Raw genomic sequence first — 14181 nt, 5'->3', positions numbered from 1 at the left:
ACCTTTGAACTAACAAAAGATAACATTTCACAGCAAAGTCTACTTGCATAAAAGTTTTTTAACTCCCTTCATTCTTATTCTGAAGGAAGAAGTGTCTTTTGCACTTCTGGAACCAAGGCTCAAGACAGGTATCTGAGATGTTAAAAAGGAGATGGAAATAGAGGTGATAAAAAAATTTAATGGACATACTGCATCTCATTTAGAACATGAGTTCATTATTCACCAGTCCACACATGATGTATTCTTGCTCTGAACTTGATGTCTTTTTAAATGATACTTCGGTTTGATCAATGTGCAAAGATTCTTAGTTACATTAAGGCCCTTTATGCAAAGGGCTTTATAATGTGTAGGTAATGGGCACAGCTACACCCCAGCTGAGGGCAGGAGGACCTTTTTTCTTCCCTGTGTGCATCAGCTGGGCCAGTGTGTAGTGCCGCATCTCATGTGGTCAACTGGCTACACCACCTATCTGTTTACACCAAGTTTTCATCTGCTTGGAGATATTGCATTTTAAAATGAACTTTAATGAGGCTCAGACCTGACACTTTGTAGAATTGAAAAGACAGTCTTTCTCTTTAAGAAGTAAAAATATTTATTTTCATTAAAAAAAAAAAAATAAGGTCACTTTGTAGATTATATCACTCGGATCTCTATCAACAAACCAACATTTTCAGAGGTTTCATTGTGAAGCACACAAAACCCCATGTATTTTCTTAGGAACGAAGAATGTCAAAGGATTCAAGGAATAGTAGGTAACTTTAAGGATGTGCTTAAGGCACACAGAAGTCAGAGTTAACATCTGGCTGGCACTTCAGTATACTGAGAAGAAGACAGAGGCTGCTATGTCATTAAGGTACAAGCTAAAAGAGTCAGGCCCCATTTGTGTAAAGAAAATTGGAAATAGAAACAGACACCACATTTGCTAGCCAGGAAATGGTTTTCCTCTTCCTCTGATACTTTCTTTGACCAAAGAACAGGCAATATAATTAACAATCTAATTACATCCTTTTGCTTTGTCTTTTTATTTTATTTTATTTATTTTTTACAGGAAAAGGAGAAGGAAGACAGGACCAAAAAAAAAATCTGCTTCAAGCCAACCCTAAATCTGTGATTACCATATTCATGTCCAACACTAAGCATTATGTGGAAACATTAATGAAAGTTTTAAAATGCAATCATTGGTTAAAGATTTCTTTTTCCATTCTCTATAAAGAAATTGATAAATGTTTCTATTAACTAATAACCCAGGAATCAACAGTCTTATAAAACTGGTTTATTCAGCCCAGAAAATTAGGCAATCCATCATGACTGATTTGCTCACATTTTCCCCTGCAAATAAGTGAGATGAAAACTTTAAAACCAATAAGATAATGCACTTAACAAATTCAGCTGAGAGAGATGGATAAACTAAGATGCCACTGGCATCAGTTAAGGAAAATCTGTCGTGTTTCCAATTATTTGAGCAGATTTTGTATCCCAATTTGCTGCCAGACTGGCTACATCCCCCACTCCCCTCTTTCAAACCAAATCATCTGATCTTAAATCAGAACAAGCTCATCATATCACACTATGAAAGGCCAACAGGGGATAAATGACACCAGATGTTATATGAGTTTTCTTTTAGGCTTTCATTTCAGACGTACTGCATTCCCCATGCTGCTTTTTACTTGTCAAAAACTAAAATGTGCTTTGATAGATAACAACCCTATTTTCTTCACTGCCTCAGCTTAGAGAATACCATTAAGTATTGATATTGATGGTGCTTAACTGGAGAATGCAACCTGGGACTGCAGGAAGCAGGATCCCGGGATCCTGAGGTATCTTTCAGTCCCATAGATACATTTTCTGCTAGTCCCATGGTTTTTCTCTTGGTGCTGCTGGGGATGGCATTGGGATACACGCTGTGTGATTTTGCAACACAGAATGTGAGCACACAGACAGACAGGAAGAGCAAGGAGGGGCAGGCATACTCGGAAACATAACTCTCAGGCCCATCTGCTGCTGCTGTCTGAGCTGCTGAGGGAGCCGGTATCATACCGGAAGATGAACAATGAACTTCTGAAGCTGAACTGAGAGGCTCGCTGTTGCAAAATCCAGGGCACATCGTTTTAATTTGCTTTGCTGATGGTCTTCTGGAGTCATTGTGTGCCCAGACTGGTAGGGAGAGGCTGGAAAATGGCAGAAACAAAGAACAGCAGGCACCGCGCAACAGCAGTGGGACACCCAGGCGTGCATGGTAGATGACGCACTTGGCTGTTTGTGCCTATCCCCACCAGCCCAGGTGTGAAGGGAGAAGTTGCTCTGTAAAGACAAAAATCTGATGATTCTATCAAGGTGCAGTCCGCCTTTTAAGAGTCAGCTGGGCCATACACAATGTATTAACTGTGTTCCCAGGCTTAAAATGGCTGGCTGGTGCTGCAAAGAACCTGATACAAAGAAAATGATACAGGACAAGGAAATAAATTAATAAATATGTTATTCTCAATCATGAAGGAAAAAAAAAGCACTTGTGTCTATAGTGTTGTAAATAATTGTTTTTAAGAGTATTTATGTATTTATAAACCTACACTAGCCTTTCCTAATTGCCACAAATATATTATTAATAAAATACCTAAATAGTGAATGCACTTTAACTCATAAACCCACAGTGACTGGTGACACCACATCATAGTGGTGTTTCACATGTTTTCCAGCGGGCCCAGTGTGTGTGTTTGTATGGAGGAGCTACCATGGCTTTGACTACTTCAGTTTACTGCTCAGGAGTAGCTTGCTTGTCTCATGGGTGACTGTAGGAGGTGACAGGTTAACCTCATTGACTTTCCTTCCAATATACCCTGCAGATGCAGTGAGGGAGCGTATTCACACATACTCTGACTGCAGCTGCTGGCAAGCAGCTTGCTCCAAGGTGCACTGAAGTCAACAGGGTTAAGCCTCAGGAGAAAAGGAAAAGATAAGGGTATGATCAGCATGAGTGACAGCAGCGAGCTCTCCTTTACAGGTCAGAAATGCTCAATCACACATTCTGAAGCAGAATTCAACTCCATTTAAACACCACAACAACTCATCCCTTCCCAGCACTTTCTACTACCCTGGTATCTGCCTGTGCATTTCTGCTTGCCATCGTGATTCCGGTTACTTCCACTGATAGCATCACCTTTGCAACTCATGCAAAATATGCTTGGTGAACAAAATACACCAATAAGCCAGCAGCTGTCAGAAACCATGACTTATAGCATTAAATGGCATCAGTTTAGTTTGGCTGAGACTCTGCAATATCTATGTAGCACAGCATCACATGATACTAGGAATGAGATGGCCTCAGCTCCCATCCCAGCAAACCTTTACAGGAAAGAAGAAATCCTCACCAACTGACTCGTGCAGTGAAGTGTTAATGTAGAACATCAAGGGTACACGGAGGTTGTCTGGCAGCAGGTACATCAATGTGTTTAGCCACATCAATCCAGAGATCAGTGCCGTTCTGAGTCTGCTTTCATTCAAAGGCAAATGGCAAATGCTGTGTGAAGAGAGGAACCAACAACAACTCTTAAACCTGGGATGACAACAAAAGAAACATCACTGGATATCTCACAACAACAAAGTTGTGCCAGATCTGCCTCCCCTTTAGCTACTTGTACCACTGTATCACACCTGTGATTTACAGAAGTGGTAAGCAAGAACTTAATTTGGTATCTTAATGCTCCCTTCCTTACAACACTGAGTTTGAGAACAAACATCATATTGCTGGTTCAATCTCTAAGTGCATTTTATGTCTTTTATAGAAAACTAGCAGAACAGGGTAGAAGGTGATAAGTTGATCACTAAATTAAAAGCAGCTAACAGTGGTCGTTATTTAGGCCAAATGGTAACAAAATCCATCATATATTCAAAGTATTGCCCCCAAAAAAGAGGATGGACTATCCTTTTCATCTTTTCCTAAATGTCTAATTACTATAAACACAGTCAGATATGCTGGTTAACAGATGAAAGGAAAGATCTTCCATCCTCTCTTTCAATTCTAATTTATTTTCCTGCACCTGATTAGGCACCTGTTCATATGCTTTGTGGAAGAGGGACAAGTCGCTGCCTTTGGATCCATGGGCACAAGAGAAAAAGCCCATGACTCGGCAATCCTCCTGTATCACCAGGAAGGGTATCCCTACAGTCACCAGAAATACAAGACCTCTGCCCCCCTGATAACCAAGTTAAGTGTGGTTCTAAATGGGCCATGGTGGGGAGAGACATCAGGGATGCCACCTCTGATCTCCTCATGTCAGAAAAGAACCAAATGGGCTTGGAAATGTGTTGTCCTGCACACAGGTATTTGGCATTTTCAGCTGATTCGAGCTGCTTCTCTTGGCACCTCTGGAGGTCCTTCCTGTAAGAGTTTTCTCTGTATGTAAGTGCCTCTGGCAGAAACTTTTGCCCAGCCTGAAGATTTTAAGTGAAATTTGAAAAAATATCTGTGGAAAGTGTTTCTGGAAGCTCTGTTGATGGACAGCCACCCTGGAAAACTTGTTCCTCAAATGAGGAAAGGAAAATGGCCCTCCTGACTGTGTGAAATCAAAGCAGTTTGAATTGCAGAAGCAAGTGCTGAAGACAAACTGCTCTCAATCAAACTCCAGGCTGAATATTACAAGGAGAAAATAGGCAGCTAACACTTCAGCATGACTAATCAATTTAAGAAAATCAACACTTTGCTGACATACAAGTCATGAAACAGGAGCAAAATTAATCAAATCAGTGACTTCTTCCACTGTATGATATTCAGTGCAGCTAAATCCCATCTCTTGCTTAGACCACAAATACAGTAAAATAACCATGTTCTGTCACTGGCCTGCCTGTGGAAGAGGGCTCCTAATTTAATTATTACATACCCTCTGCCCTTATTGCAGAGCTATTTCCTTTTACATTTGCTCTGATCTAAGACAAACCATTTCCTGGACTGAAGATAAAAGAAACAACATTGAAATACCCTCAGCAGTAACCCTCTTAAAATAAAAGTCTGGGAATTAACAGCAGCCACACAGGTATCTCTGGAGATCACAGGAGCAATTCTGAATTTCCCGGCATACAGTTGTATGAATATTTGCCTCCTTGTATCTTTCCAGTTGAGAATGAGGCAGCCAAGTAACGGGATTTGAATGCATATTGGCTTGCTGCCTCTGTTGTTTTGATTTGCAGACTGGCCAAGCAGAACGCAATTAGTGGTTATTGACACCTTTACAGGAAGCACTCATAAGGGAAATGGGAAATTGAAAATGTCCTTTAAAAGATGGAAGCAAAATACTGTATCAAAGCTTGCTGGTAAATAAGACGAGCCCAGAAAAGTGCTCAGTCAGAATATTTGTATTTCTGTATCATTTAGGAAAATCCTATTATGGCTTTAGCCACAGAGACATCCCTGGTGTGCAAGATAGAGGCAGTTCATAAAATACATAGCATTTTCAGCTTGAAAATAGGGCAACCTATTGCTTTCTGTAGATGGCTATGTTACACCCCAGTTCCCATCAATAGAACATAATCTCATTGCAGCAGGCTATACTCAATATCAATGAAACACTGGTATTGTAGGTATTTGCAGACTGCCAGTACCTAAAGGACAGAAAGACTTTGTGTTTTTACAAGGACCAATATCTCTGGAACACATTTATGAAACAAGGCAACACACCAAGGAGCAAACGAGTTATATGCATGTGTCCACTAAGCTGTCTGCAGGCATTAGTTTGCTCTTTCTCCCCTCTGTCTCTTTTCTGCTACTTTGTACCATCTCTACCTTATAGGCCCTAAGTTTTACCAGCAATGTCAGTTACACAATTAGTCCCCTGCCAATTAATGCCAAATTAGATGCCTGCTGTCAATGTTCCCCTGCACTGATGGATTGTATGGTAATAATCTGTAACCGGGATAATGCTCTAAGGAGCCTGCATTGTTCTGTGGAAAGAAAGAAAGAAAAAAAATTGAAAGGAAAACAAAGAAAAAGAGGAAGAAAAAGTATGTTGCATGTTCACTTATGCCATCAGCAGTCAGCGCAAAAATAAAATAAGTTTTGTTGTGCAGTTATCCCAATGATTAAAATATAATAAGCTAATGAGATTACAAAGCTGATTGTGAACAAGACCAATTGTGTTAATTGGAGACTCCTGAATGGCAATTTGAGCTGCTGCCGCTGCTGAGTTTTGAAATATAATCAGTTTTACTAATTTTATCTGATTTCTTAATGAAGCTTGCCTTGAGCAATTGTTCTATGTGTTCTTTAGCAAACAGCGTGTGTCATAACTGCTGACATTAATCTTGATTACTTTAGTTAAAATAAATAGTTATACTTGGGCAGCTTTCAGAAAATACATCAGAGCAAATGTAATGTTAGGCAGAGATGGGGTTTTACTTCTTATATTTGTTGTTTTTTCTGCACTGTATTTGCAAAGTCCCAACTGTGAAACATCTTTCTCGTGTGACCTGATCTCTTTCAGGCCCCCTATCTTTTGCCCACCCTTCAGAAGGCAATTTTTACTTCCACAGAAAGAGGGCTGAAGACAGAAAAATCTTTACTAAGAGGGGAAAAAAAAAATCCACGAACAAAACCCATTTTGGGAAAAAACACTACAAAGAGCTTTTTCATGCATGAATCTCAAAGCTGGCGCACACATTCTCACCACCTCATGCTCCAGCTGCCAGTACTAACACTCAAGCCTTATAGAAATGCTCTTTCTCATATAGCTTATTTATTTTTATGGAGGATTAATATGCTTAGGATGGCTCTTTGGAGCTTTCATAGTGCATTTGATGGGATGCTGTACCATATTGCTGCTTACAAAGGGACACATAAACATTAACAAAAATAAACAGTAGAGAAGGGGAAATGGAAATATAAGTGCAGTCTGAATTAATGATAAACATAGCTAGAGATCGTTCATATTTCAGAACTCCTGTTATATTATGGTCTTGCCTTTACAAGGATAATCCTTTCATAATTAAGATTTTGGCCAACTAGTCTGATAGATATACATCTTTTTGAGCCAGTATGCTTATATGACAACATAATTTGCATGTGATTATTACTGGACTATAAAATCTGTGGATTTTATATGTAGTTGCATTGATTAGGTACTTGGATGATAAATAGAAACCATTTGGGAAAAGATGATATAGCATATATTAAACATTATTTCATCCTTCCTTTATAGCCAGCACTGGTTTGGTAAATTAAAAATGTTTAGTGTGGCCCGGATAGTAATCTATGTCAAGTTAGGATCTAAATATCTGTAATAAAAAGTGTAGCTTTTAATCTGTATGCATGTAGCAATTTGTCTAGACACAGGATTTTAGAAATAATGATGAAGTTTTTCCTCCAAGACACAGTACTCTGGAGCAGGGGGAGGTCACGGGCAGCAGAGCGAGCACAGAGAGCAGCTTCAGCACAGCACTCCCGAGGACCTCACTAGGTACCAAATAGTGGTATATTCTACTCACAGATATAATGGGCAAAAGTCTGGATTTCCTACTCAAACTGTGCTTCCTGAGTGCTTAAACGCAATACTGCTTGAAACACTACCGTTAGAAAAGAAGTAAGTGTTTTATGAGCAGCTCTGACTTTTATGGAGAAGCTGACACCTGACATACAGTGTTTTCACTCCTGCCCCTGAAAGTATTGCCTTTTATTTAAAACATACCTTCCGTCCTTCTTAAAACTCAAGTGAGAAATTTTGGGGAGAAAAAATCCAGCACATAAGATGTTTCCACAAGGACCTTTCCTTGAAATAACTATTCATAACCATGATTCATAACCATAATTCAAACTCTCGTGTAGAATGGCAGCATCCCCATCAGCCCAGGTCCCTCAAACACCAAACAACGTTTTTCAGACACCTTTAAGCCTCCAGTGAGTGGGCTCATGGCTTCTTTAAAAGGTCTGTTTCACTCAGTGATTTAAAAATACATATGAAATTGAATTTGTGTATTCTCACTTCTGCTTAATAAATATGAAAATTTATACTTAATGAGAATCTACTTTTACCCCTTTCTGCCTTCCTTAATGAGAGCTAATTGAACAGAACAATCTTCATTTGGCAGGATACATCAGGAGGGCTTGTCTATACTTAGAAATTTACTGAGATAACTGATCTAAAGTGGTTGAGAAATATCCCTACAGCTTTCTGCCCAAATAGCTGTTCCAGAGCAATTACTTCAAATGAGCTATTTTTGTAAATTTTCAAGTGTATGCAAGTCTCAAATCTAATATCTGTCTGGCATTACATACCCAACTAGTTTTTATGGATCAACCTATTTGATGTGGCATGTCACACTGTAGTAACAAAAAGAATACACTAATGTTGGCTCTGACTTGCCTTTATGATAATGCATGACACTATAAAAAAAAGGCATTAGTGCCACTGATCATTTGGCTATATATTACCTGAATATTGATTCCACAGTACCAGTTGCAAATTTCTAGCCTCAAATACTTTTAAAGGTACCATACCGGCTACTTTGTAATAAAATTTTTCACCTTTTCACTTCCCATTAGGACTGAATAATTTATTTCTCGAGTGCTTTCCCTGCAACTTACAGATAGCTAGGCTGCTCTAACTTTCAAAGGTACATTAGTGTGTGATAAGTCCTATTTTAGGTCCTCGCTGTGCTCAGTGCAAGAACGGCTACCAAGTTTCAGAGCTCACACATATTTCTTTGGGGTCTGGCAGCACACCAAAACGGCAGCCCCTGCAAAAACAGCCTGAATTCAACAAACATGGATTGATCCTTTCTTGTTGTGTGTGAGAACCATTTCCCTCAGCAAGACCACTGCTTTAATCTTGTATTTTAGACATAAACAGAATGATAGATTTTACAGTATAATCTGGTAGGCACAGCAGCCTATTAGAAGAACAAATAATTAACCTAGAAACTATATTTAAGTAAAAAGGACAGACAACAAGAAAGCAGGAGAGAAGGAGAGGGAGAGAGATTGGTTTTGTTCATGATTTAATACAAAACTCTGACCCACTCGGCTCCAAAATTCATTGCTGGAGCAGAAATAAACCTCAGTATAAGCAGGGCAGGAACAAGTGGCAATACAAAAGACCTCGAGGAGCACAGATAAAAACAAAAAGGAAAAATTAATTTAAAAATTTTCTCTCCTGCTGCATTCTTGAAATGTAACACATACTTTTATGATAGTGATATTCTTTTGCTGTGCCATTGTAAAGAGACAGCAGAGAAGGAAGGCATGTTGAGAAAGGCAATGCCTCTCGTTAGACCAACAGATATAAGTGGAAAAAACAGAGAAGAGAAAATATGATGTCCTGATTTTCCTTAAATTCAAGTCAAGCAGTTTAAAAGAAACTTCTATTACAACACCAGATCACTTTTGTTTAGAGGATAACTAGATTGCAGCTAACATTGATACATTAATCAATTTGCAGAGGCAGAGCTTCTGGGACAGTTTCTCATTCATACTACCATTCCTTCTGTATCAGATTGAGCAGATTCAATGTAATTTACACCCATGTTTAAGTCTATTTTATATTGCTTTATTATTAGTGTAAGTAAGAATCAAACCCTCTGCTCTTAAACGACTCCTGAAGGTGGCTTAAATATTGGAGATCCAAATGTGAAACTGATACTAGTCATTCATTTTCTTCTTTGTTTTAACAGGACAATGTTTGCTCTCCTTTATGAGAGTATAAATGTGTGTGTAAACTTATTGACATCACAGGTACATAGGTGGAGTGGGAGAATCTGTGCTAGCATTGCTATAACTACAGCATTTATATTTGTTCATCATGTGCACACATGTAGCTTTCCTTTTCCTTGATTACAACAAGGAGGGTATTAGATTATAATTCATGTTTTATTTGTAGGTTATGTTTTCAAATTTTACCCCTTAGGAAGACAGCATGAAAAAAATAAAAAAGGTTTTAAACCTGTGATTAGGGTTCGTACAGTCTTAGGAAATGTATTTTCCAGTGTACAACTTAAATCCTCTGTGCAACTTGAACTTTTGTTGCCCAGTTGTTCACTGCACCTGATGTTCCCAAATGAATATGCAAACCATGTGATCTGCATTTTTTTTCAGGTATCTCCTGGGAATTAGTTCATACACCTGAGTCACCAGAAATTAAACTAGATCAAAGTATGGCGAGAATGAGATCATCTGGTTGGGTGGCTGTTGTCATGTGTCCCAATATCATTTAGTGATGCAGTGATAGAACTTATTACTGTGACAGGATGCATCAAAAGGAAGCGACAAATGTTTGAAGGGAATTTATGTCACCATAAAAGCTTAGGGATGGCCAACTGCATGTATATATATGGAGCTATCTGGGGAGACATCCATGGACATCTGTAAATGGCATCCTGCTGACCTGGCTATGATGGAAGACCATCACCTGGGTTTCCCATTTGCTTGAGGGAAAGAGCAATAACTCTTGTAGGTTTTTTTTTTATTTATTTTATTTTCTATTCTTAATTCAAACTCGGGCATTTGTAAACAAGAAGCAAACTCATACCAGACAGAATCTTACTTTTCATAATGCAAAGATCAAACTGTTATTTAACTCTTTTAATCTGAGTTACTATGCCAGGTGCCTCTTCTGTTGTTAATGGTAGAAACTCAAGGATTTGAGGGTTTCTACCCCTCATACAAGAACATAGAGTGACTTATCTCCCAGTTCTTATGATTTTTCACACTCAAAAGCTAAAGCCACAGATGAATCAATCCTATCCCAGGCATTAGAGGCTTTCACAGAAGTCAAACATGACTCTACCTTCCTTTCCTCCTTAAGCCATCTCTATATGTAAGAAAAAAGGTGGCACCATGATCCCTTTCTTTAAATCTTCACAGATATATATATATATATATATATATATATATTTTATGCTGTCACACCTATGCTTCTGAGATGCTTTGCTAACCTTTTTTCTTTTTACCCTTAATTTCTCAAGTGGATCTGCTGAAAATAGACAGTTGTTATTTTTCCAGACAATATTTACTTAAATTATGTCACCTAGTCTACAAGGAGATTTCTCTTTCAGAAGAAAACATTGCTTCAAACTGTATGTACATGTAGGTAAGGTAGCTTTGCTATGTTTAGATTATTTATTTTTTTTATAGCTAGGATTTACATTTGTCCATATCGGTTTTATACTGCCATTTCTTTTTATTGTTTGGTTTGTTTTTTTTTTTTTTAACATATTTTTCATGCATGGCTTTATGTTTAATCCTTTAATATGTAAGAGAAGCTTTCTATACAACAAATAAGAATTTCATAAAACAGAAGGAAAAAAATCCAAAAGATTAAGGTAGGGTTAAAGGCTAAAATTTGCCCATAAATGCAGCCTAGCCCTTAAACAGACACATAGTTTTAACTATATGAATATTCCCACTGAAATCTAGGACAGGGGACTGTATTTAGAACAGTTTTTAAACACTCTTCTGACCAACTGGATTTTTAACAAGTTCGGTGTTCAAGCATAACACAATTAACAACCACAGGGAAGAGGAAAAGAGGGAAAAAAAAAAGTAGGACAAACCATAGTCAAACCATGCTAATGCAGCAGAATCACACCAAGAAGCAGCTTGCCCGACACACAGGGTTTGTGGGACAATCATTCTGAACACTCCAGCAAAGGCTGATCTGCCTTTGCTTCTTGTGTGGAGAAGACCTGAACTGCTAGAAAACAGAAGGAGAAGTTAGACCTTGGTTCTTTAGGTTTGTGGGAGAGTGCAGTCAACCTCAGCCAGGCTGCTTTTTCCTGCCTTTTCCTCCAGAATTAAATCAAAACTGACTGAGTAAGGAAAAGATTAACACATTTGGAGTTTGGGAGCAGAAAGATTGACTCACTCTTGTGTATGATGCTTGCCTGGTTTGTGATTTGGAACAGAAGAAAAGTATCCAGCTAGATTTTCTCAAGCAAATGCCAAGTAGGAAGGGTTGCCAGGCTTCAGTCTTCCTCATGACATCATCTGAAAGGCTGTGTGACTCCCTGCAGCAAAATCTCCACGAAGACCACAGCAGCTTGCTTCAGCAGCTGAAATCCGTTTGCTGTCCTCTACATATTTGCATGTGGAGGAGGGTTTATGATAATTATCTAATTTGGGGTATGGAAAAGTTCACTGACTATTCATAAATAAACAGTGAGGAGAGATTCAAACAAAGGTATGATCTAGTGCCAAAATAAAAAGTGAGCACGAGCTTACTCCAGACCCCAAAGTTGTCTCCTTTATCTTCCTTCCAGAAGAATTTGTGATCTCATTAAAAACTAACTAAAAATAAACAGACCTCTTTCCTTCTACAAGCATTTCATAATCATAAGTCATCTGACAAAAACAGCTTCTCAATGCTGCACAGATCTGCTTGATCCCTGTGTGTTCAAAAATACTTATATATTTCACCACTGCTAACCTAGTCCAGTTAGTTTGTGGATTATATTCACCTCATGGAACAACAGAGCTGTTAATTTAATTCCAATCCAAACTTTTGCCATACTGATAATGTATACACCTGGGAGAACACCTTTTAACTTTCAGATTTCAAACCAAAAGTAATACTTGGCAACTTTTCCTGAGAGGGAAAAGTTGAATCCACATATTTCTTGTCTTCTTAGTTCTGTATAATCTATTTTGATTTAAAGAAAGATGGCAATAACAGGAACTAATGCAAATTCTGTTGTTGTCTGTTGATAAATTCAGTAAACCTCCATTTACACAGACTTCATCTTTCAAATCTGCAGACTTCAAGCTTTAGAAATAAACTTCTGTTTTTATCAAGTGGGCCTTGTCTTTTTTTCTTTTTAGCTTTGCAATGCCACATGGTTTTAAGAATTGCTAGTCTTACTCTGAGGTTTTAAAAATCAGTCAGAATACCAGTCTTGTGGAATCACTAGTAAATACCTATAAACTAAAGTTAGCAGAATTTTTGCCCAATGAAATTCTATTGTCAGGAATTGAGAACTTTTTTTATTTCTTTCAAAGTATTCAGTTAGTCCTAATCAACGTATAAGTCAATCGACATTAGAAACTAATTGCAAGTTTAAAAAGTTCAAAGTTTGATTTTGTCTTTCAATATGATGTATATAATAAACTTGAAAGGTTGAGCTCTACCATTTTGAAGGCCTTGATGGACATTACGAACTGAAACAGTTGGCTTAAATATGCCATTACACCACTTGTTTAATGTACTTGTTTTAAATGAAAAAAATCTGTTTGAGTAAATATATTTTTTCCTCCTGCATATCCACCAATTTTAAGATATGTTTATTTACTTAGTGAGAACTATTTTAAAGTGACTTTTTTCTACAGTTGGAAAAATGTGAGTTCTACATAAACAGCATTTAACACAAATACCAAAGAAAAAATAGTATTCACCCAATGAAGCAGAGGTACAGCACTCACTGTATTCTAACATTATGTAAAAGTAAAAAAATGAAGAAGTTAAATTATATTAAACTAAAAAGTTTGCTAATTAAATGTGCAAAGATATAATGTATCCTTCTGATAAGTGACAAATACAGTAATTTTATGTGGCTTACTTTGAAGTATGTATTTAGCATATATATATATTTTTTTTTTTTTTTAATCTGTAAAAGGAAAGCTTTCTAAAAGCAAAAAAAAAAAAGGACAAACACAAACAAGAGTAACAGATAACTTAAACCAACTTAACCTCCTTGATCATTTAAATTACAATTAAAACATATAATTTGAATCCTCGGGAATTAAATAAAACTAGTGAAAGCTTTGGGTTTACACATGCTTTTCACATGTGTTGCAGTGAGATCCTGGCGCACAACTGCAATACCAATGGTAGTTAATCACGCCTGTTCTTACTTCAGAGTGCTCTGTCTCCTGGTAATCAAGCTTGACAAGTTCCCCTGTCAACTCTATGGTTTAGCTCTGGACCACAGCTGGATTTTACCCATAATGTTTAAGGCATGCACAACCCCAGAGGTTTGCAAACTGACGTACATAAACGCTACCCAAGTTGCTACCACTAGCTTGTGAGCCACTTTGGGGCGATGCATGCCATGAGGATGGGAGTAGCTTTGTTACCACGACTGCTGGTAGCCAGAGACATGGCAGCCCTGCTCACCCCTCCAGTTACATCAGGCAACAGTGACCAGTCTCCTGGCCTCAGAGCAGAGCAAGGTACTAAAACCGTTTTCTCCTAGGATCTACAGTGACCAGTC

At 38.0% G+C, this 14181-nt stretch overlaps 1 long non-coding RNA gene across 3 annotated transcripts in view; it reads right to left on the bottom strand.

Annotated features, from left to right (window-relative positions):
* Positions 1 to 503: 503 nt before the first annotated feature.
* Positions 504 to 14181, bottom strand: part of LOC110366304 (uncharacterized) — a 28959-nt gene continuing 15281 nt past the window's right edge. The window contains exons 1-3 of one of the 3 annotated variants that reach the window (XR_002426547.2): positions 11841 to 12475; positions 3366 to 3514; positions 504 to 2931 (exon numbers count right to left, since the gene is read on the bottom strand). This is a non-coding gene — a long non-coding RNA (uncharacterized LOC110366304). The other 2 variants (XR_010470273.1, XR_010470272.1) reach the window with 2 other exon arrangements.

Source organism: Columba livia, chromosome 2, assembly GCF_036013475.1.
Source record: "Columba livia isolate bColLiv1 breed racing homer chromosome 2, bColLiv1.pat.W.v2, whole genome shotgun sequence".
Taxonomy (NCBI): Eukaryota; Metazoa; Chordata; class Aves; order Columbiformes; family Columbidae; genus Columba; species Columba livia.
This window is presented reverse-complemented; position numbering and strand designations above follow the sequence as displayed.